Genomic DNA, 8,017 nt, shown 5'->3' with positions numbered 1-8,017 from the left:
ACCAATGTTTTACCGATTATTAGTGGGATTCGGTTTTATGTTCGATTTTGCTTTTAGCGGATCTCCAAAGGCAAAATCGAATGTGAAATCACACAATACTCAAAATCAAGCATTAGTAAATATACCCCTAAGGTGGGTACACACTGCACAGATACTGTATATCTGCAGATAATGATCGTTTATACACACTGAACGACCATCATTTGCTTCTGGCTGTGGGTACCACCCCCCTCCTCACGGCCTCTGGGCCTGATTCAGAGCTGCTCGTAAGCGGCCGCTCGTTCGCTCCGAGCGATGTTCGCACATCTGCGCATGCGTATGGGTCGTAATGCGCATGCGCCAACCAGTCAGTGTGGTCAGAAATCGTGTGCTCGCAAAATAGCGAATGCCTGCTAATTTGAGTGACAGGATGAGGCGTTTGTGGGTGGTAACAGGGGAAGGTGCTTGAAAACGGGGAGTGGAGATCCGAACGCAGGCATGCCAAACGGTCAAAATGGGCGTTTTAAGGGAGTGCATAATTAACAAAGCAGCGTCATCGACCACGTCACTTGGTTGTCTTTTAGCCTGAACTGCTCGCATGATTGCGGTAGGAAAATGCTACCACAAGAATAGCGAGCAGTTCATACGCCTTTCGATGTACTCGATTAATCTAATAAATAGCGGAGATGATGTATGATGCGAGCGGCCAGGGGGCGTTTTTTCAAAATAGCGAGCGCATGTTTCGTTCGCTCGTTCAGACATAGAGGCGTCAACAGACCGCAAAGAGCGAGCGCTTAATTTAAATATCCGGCCCCTTTTTCAGAACGACCATCTGCAAATAACGTCCGGCTCTGAATCAGGCCCTCTGTTGCATGTGGTGCAGGTGGTTGGCAGACCGCCCGTACATACTTCCCGATGGACAGATATATCTGCAGATATATTGGGCAGTGCGGCACAGCCAACGCAATATATCTGTGTAAGACGTCATTCACAGACATATCACTGGTACACACTGGCTGACGAGCACAACAAGCTATATTGGCTGATCAATTGATCGGCCAATATATCTGTCAGTGTGTACCCAGCTTTAGTCTCTATTGCTGTGTACAACCTATTATTGTTTTCATTGATGCGAGACAAGACATGGTTATGCCTCCTCATTTGTCCTGATATGTGGCTATTTTGCCTGATTTGTGTACTCATAAGATCCACTTGTCTTTGTACAAATGCAGCAACAGCATTCATCAATCCAGTAACAAGATACGTCGCAAGTGTTTGAGATGGTGGTTGTTGTTGATGAATTGGTGCATCTTGACTTTTGTTGGTGGTGATAGAGAAAATACATGCCAACTTATCATGTCTTCATCCTATCTGCTGGCCTTTCATCAAGGATTGCAGTTGGTTCAGGTGTTGTGATATCTGGAGAATCTGTTGAGAACCAACAGAGGTACTCATGTGCGTGTTCTAAATTGTATGTAACCTTGTACAGCTGCACTAGTGCATCATGCTGTGTTGAAAATAAAAAATGTTATTGCACATGTAGTTTGTAAATCTTATAAAAGCAGGCACTGCATGAAAATGTCCTTAGTGATAAAAAAACAAAAATCCACGTATGAACCATTGAATGTTTACTGTTGTTTTTGCACCAAAATGTAAAAATTTAAAAACCAGTATAAGAAGGGAACAAGTTTCCATCGGTTTCCTTTCATTGTTAAGATATTGTTGTCATACATACATTCATTGATTTATTTATTTAAGAAACTAATCAATAGCCTGCACAGGAGCTGCACTGCATGTGTCCGTGCTATGGCTCAGCACTGGAGGAGAAGTATTCTGTTTCTGCTGAACGTTTGTCCCTGATGGAGGAGGTGCTAAATTAATAATGTCTAGATTGTTAAACAGCCAAAATAATTTTCACATGGTCACTAGATCCCCAATATTTTCCTTACTATACCCGACACATCTTCCCCCATATTTTTATTGTGCCACTGCCCATATGTTATATTCATTTAATGAATGTGCTCTGTGCCCATAACCACACCCCCATCTGTGGTTACTATAATGTGCCCCCTCCCCACGTGTATTTGTCATTGTTCTCCCCTTCCTCATCCACATTCCACACTATGCTCCCCATCTGCACCCACACTGTGCTTCCCTTCCACCCCCATATCCCACACTGTGTTCCCCTACCCCCATCCAAATACCACACCATGCATGACTTCCACACCCCACATTGTGCTCCCCTTCCCCATCCACACTCCACACTATGCTCTCCTTCCCCATCCACATACCAAATAGTGCTTCCCTTCTCGCATCCACATCCCGCACTATGCTCCCTTTCCACACCCCACACTGCGCTCCCCTTCCCTATCTACATCTGACATTGTGTTCCCCTTCCCCCTCCACATCATGCTCCCCTGTTCCCCACATACCTCACTGTGCTCCTTTTCCTCCATCTCACATTGTGTTCCCCATTCATATGCCTCACTGTGCTCCCCTTCCCCCTCATAATCCCCATCTCTGCTCCTCCTCCTAGCTCCTCACTATCTTTACACAGCTCAAGGTAAATATCCTGCCACAGCAGCCACTTCCACAACACCCGCCCCTACTGGGGAATACTTGACTTACTTGTTCAACACAATGCCGGCAGGAAAGGTGCCCCTGGGCTGCTGCTGAGCCTACTGCTGCTGGCTGCTGCTTAGTGAAACTGATGAGGCTGAGCACTGGGGTGGGGGCAGTCTAAATTAACATACAGGTCAATTTACTTCAGACTCCTTGGATCACTGACTGAAGATCTGAGGAGTCATCAGCAGCAACCATGCCCCCAATCTAGTGCTCTGACTCTGGGGCTTTGAAAGGCTGCAGGCATTGGCTGTGACATGATTTCTTGTTCCTGTTAACACTGTCAGTCTCCAGTAGATCATGTTTTTCATGGGGGGCCTGGAGCTGCAGTTCCACCTGCCCCATTGTTAATCCGGACCTGATATCTACTGATGCAGCAATTTGAACTTCATCCTTGTTCTGCAATGTTTTGTATTGTAAGTCACTTTGTGTGTGTGTGTTTGTTCCTACCATTCCTGTTTATGTACATTGTCAGGCACTGTGGACCCCTTGAGGCACCATATAAATAAAGGATGATAATAATAAGAAAGTCATAGCTGGGCGATTGCCAATAGATGCTACTGCATACATGTTTGTGTGTGGCTCAGAATCAATATATATTGTTCTTTAGTTTTTTGGATTCCCCTGCACCGGACATTTTTTAAGTATCCCTTTACGAATGACAATTACCTCTTTGAATGTAGCTACCTACTATGGTGTTTGGCAACTCAGAGTTAGATTGCTTCACTCATTCCATTCACTTGGTGCGGCTGCAGTCCCGGCAACATCTGTATCTCCCTTCTTTCTGGCTGCAATCTCATCCTTGAGGTCTTAAGCTGGGTACACGCTGCAGTGATGGGCATTTGTTCTGACATCGGAGCGAATGTCCTGGAATGGGGAATGTCCTGTTGACACTTAAACAAGATAATGAACAACCACTATTCCATCCATCATTAACTTAATACAGGTCGGTAGCAAGCGCAGGAGCGCGCAATCGCTGATATACAATGAGCGATGTAGGCAATTTGTCGTTAGGAAACAGCAAATCGGCCCAACATTGCTCCAGTGTGTACCCAGCTTTACAGTATGTAATACTGTATGCTGTGAGGTTCAGGCAGCGTGTGTTTCCAGTGAGTAGGCCCGTATTTTTAAAGTGGCAATATTTTAAAAGGCAAAATTAGGTTGGTAATTTTCTTCCATGAATCTCCAGAGCGTTTAGGAGTGGGACCCCGGGGTTGTTCTGGCTGGACCTTTCTCATGGCATCACCCCTTAATTCACATAGAATATTTAGTACTTCTCTAACTGTTTGTATATTATTTGTCATTTTAATTCTTTCACATTTCATTAACACTTATTGATTTATCCTTACACATTTATCCTTTACACTTCACTATCACCTTTTTTCCCCTTTTTGTGTGATGCCCTGGGGATGGTCCTTGGTTAGAATTTTTTGGGTTGCCTTGCTTCTCGGACGTGAACCCCTTAATGTTAGGGACGCCAGTATAGAGGAGCCTTGACGATTGGCCTGGCGCTTATTCATATATTTGCAAATGTATGTAACGCATACCTTGAATCTCTATTATCATGTAGGATTTAAGTATTTTTGATTTTGCTACAGTGTGCTGGAGGGCAAATCCTTTTTTTCTGTGTTCAATGTAAACCCCGCCCTTTACAAGCACCTGTGGTATGTCATTAAGCTGATTTGAGCAACTACCATATTTTTTGTTTGCAGTTTGGAGAGGCATGAAGGGAGTCAGCATTAGGAGGAGGTGCTGATCCTTATAGTGCCATGTGGAGGTTTTTTGGGGTACCTCCAAGGTAAGTTAGCTCTCAGCTCATACATGTGCTGTTATCATGCAGTACACCAATTTGTAATTATATGGCCCAGAGTGGGTGCTACTATTATGTAGCAATATTTATTTTTGGATGAGCGTTTGGGAGTGGGGCCCCCGGGGTTGTTCTGGCTGGACCTTTCTCATGGCATCAGCACTTAATTCACCTAGAATATTTAATACTTCTCTAACTGTTTGTATATTATTTATGTCATTTTAATTCTTTCACATTTCATTAACACTTATTAATTTATCTTTACACACCTATCCTTTAACACTTCACTATCACCTTTTTTCCCCTTTTCTTGTGATGCCCTGGGAATGGTCCTTGGCTGGAATTTTTTTGGGTGCCTTGCTTCTCGGACGTGAACCCCTTAATGTTAGGGACGCCAGTATAGAGGAGCCTTGACGATTGGCGTGGCGCTTAATCATATATTTGCAAATGTATGTAACTAATACCTCTGAATCTCTATTATCATGTAGGATTTAAGTATTTTTGATTTTGCTACAGTGTGCTGGAGGGCAAATCCTTTTTTTCTGTGTTCAGTGTAAACCCCGCCCTTTACAAGCACCTGTGGTATGTCAATAAGCTGATTTGAGCAACTACCATATTTTTCCTATGTAATGTGATACTGCTAATGTAAATCACAGAGTATTTTTCTTTGCCCAGCTAGCCTGCACTGTAGACTGACAGGCTGAGCCAGATGGGTAGAGGCTCTGTTAGGTTCTGGTATCCTGGTTACTCATGTAAAAGCTAAATTGGTGGACCCCTCAAACAAAAACTGTTGTTGTAACCTGTATACATGGGGATACTGAGTATCCTGTTACTGCTGAAGTGAATATAGAAACACATAGGGGCATATTCAATTGGGTGACAGTGCCCACACATTTTGCCACCTGTAGTCCCCACACATTATGCCATCTCTAGTGCCCACACATTATGCTACACTGTAGTGCCCACACATTATGCTACACTGTAATCCCCACACATTATGATACACTGTAGTCCCCACACATTATGCCACCTCTAGTGCCCACACATTATGCCACCTATAGTCCCCCCACGTTATGCCACCTATAGTCCCCACACAGTGTACTCACCAGCAGCATCCTCAGGCAGCCGGCAGAGCAGCAGTCACAGCCTCACATTGAGTCACACCAATGCCGGCTGCGCTGCTGCTGTGTCAGAGGGGCATGTGATGGGCTCCTCCAATCAGAGCTCAGCACATGCTCCTCTGACCCCACTGTAGAGACTACTGGGATTTATTACCCAGTAGTGCTCTGTGCTCTGGTCCCCTGCGTGTAGCTGCCGGCCGAGTCAGTCACAGCCTTGATGACTGTCCGGCAAGCAGCTGCACTGCACATGCCATACAGGCAGTGTGGACCCCTATATTGCGATGGGCACCGATACAGTGCCCCGGCTGCACCGCCGGTAGGGGCACTGTATCGCCCCAGGGGTGCATAGTGTGTACTGTGTAGGAGAAAAGATTAATTGGATACAATGCTCCATCGCGATATATTGTGCCGTCGTTCATAAGATTGCATAGTGTGCATGCTCTATATGGGATGATGGAATGACCATCATGTCTTTTGTACGTCATTCTGATGTGTGCCTGACCTTACTGTGTGCATAGCTGCAGGAGTAGCCGCGTTCCTCCAAGGCTGCTTGGAGAGCACATTATGCTAATGTTGTCTGCGAGGAGAAGAGACACAGGTGCTGTCTGTGTCAGCTACTAATTGTTGGTGCTATACTGTATATTAACATTAATATGTGCACATGATAGTAAACACAAGTGGTTTGTTGATATTGACTGACAGAGCGAAAACACACAGTGTTTAGTGCAACTGTTCCAGAGTGGCATCTACTTTTTGCTCTATCTACATTATATTGGACTTGGCACCAGGACTTTATATTTTCTGATTTATTTTGGATGAGTGCCTGTTTTACATTTACAGTATATGATGTTCCTTTATTGTCCACGGTATATAACAGCTAGATAATGGGGGTGACGGTGAGAGACAAACATAATAAAAGGCTGTGCTTTGAAAAAAATATTTAAGTTTTCAAAAGCAGTTGTCATGGTAAAAAAAGAATAAAACATTTGCAATGGTCACAGAAAGAGCCTGCACAGATTGCCAATAAGTCTGCCATCAGCCCATGAACCCACTAATGTGAGATGTTTTAACATAGGTATGACTGTGCATTAAAAATATTCTATCATCTTAAATGACGCCCTCTACTCTTTCACTTCCACCAGATTCATCACACATTCTTTTGCACATAGCCACTCTTACAGCTGTCAGTTGCTGAAGAGCAGCATCCATTTTCCTATAGCTCATATCCTCCTTATTTCAGTATTTACTCCATGCTGGGCAGATGGATCATTACTGTGTTGCACCCACCTGATCCAACCTCAGTGTGATTTCTAGACTTTCCAGGGAGTCAGGGAAATCTGCTGTTTCAGAGAGTCTCCCTGACATTCAGGGCACACTTGCCAACTCTCCCTCATTGTCAGGGAGACTCCCTGAAATAGTAGCAATCTCCCTGAAGAGTCTAGCAATCTCCCCCATTTCACCCTTACCCCCATTATGAAGCTGTTATATTAAAAAACAGAGATATATACATTCAAATGGGATCATTAGTGTCATTTCCTTGCATTGGTTATTATAAGGCACAATGATCCCTATGAATTTCTGAAAAGTATTAGTGTGTTTTCATCAACAAACAGATCTTACTAACTGCTTTTGGGCTGGTTTACATTTGGATGTAAGTCAGGTTTAGGACACGCCTCTCAGATTTATCAGTACACGCCCACTGTAACACGCGCTCTAAAGGTGCGTACACACTGGGCGATAAAGTGGACGACTGAACGATAACGATATCGTTATCGTTCAGTCGTCCACTTTATCGTCCATTTTTAAGCCCAAAAAGATGAACGATGACGACGACGCGCGTTCCCGCGGGTCGTTCATCATCATCGTTCATCGGGCTGACATGCAGGCCAACCTGACGATCTCGTAAGGTTGCTGCATGTCAGGGAATGGGGGAGAGAGCCCGGCGCTGAACGATATCGTTAATGATATCGTTCAGCGGCTGTGCTCAATGTCATGAACGACATTGAGCACAGCCTGCCGGGGACACACTACACGATATCGCTCAGGGAGCATATCGTGTAGTGTGTATGCACCAATAGGTGCTGCTTTCACAATCTCCCTGAAATGCTTTTTCAAAAGTAGGTATGATTCAGGGAGAGTCAGCAAGTATGACTTAAAGGGAAAATAAATGTGAAACGACACACAGAAATATAAAGATATATGAATAAATAGTATGTACAATTAAAAAAAGTTAACTAGTTCTTGCCTGGTGTGAATACATAAAAATTAAACCCAAACCATAAGGTTTGATGAATATGTATTTTATACAGTATCTTTTTTCTTAAAACCATATATTTCATTTTTTTTTTACCTACCCTCTAGGAGATCCCAGAGGGGAGGTCCAAGGGGAAAGTGCATGACGACATTGTGATTCACGTAATTGTGCAATTGGTGGTTGGGCATGCTTGCCGATATTCTAGTTGTCCCTTCCGCATAGATGCCGACATTC

Source organism: Taudactylus pleione, unplaced genomic scaffold (assembly GCF_031769625.1).
Source record: "Taudactylus pleione unplaced genomic scaffold, aTauple2 ptg000038l, whole genome shotgun sequence".
NCBI classification, from domain to species: domain Eukaryota; kingdom Metazoa; phylum Chordata; class Amphibia; order Anura; family Myobatrachidae; genus Taudactylus; species Taudactylus pleione.
Note: the sequence above shows the minus strand (reverse complement) of the source record.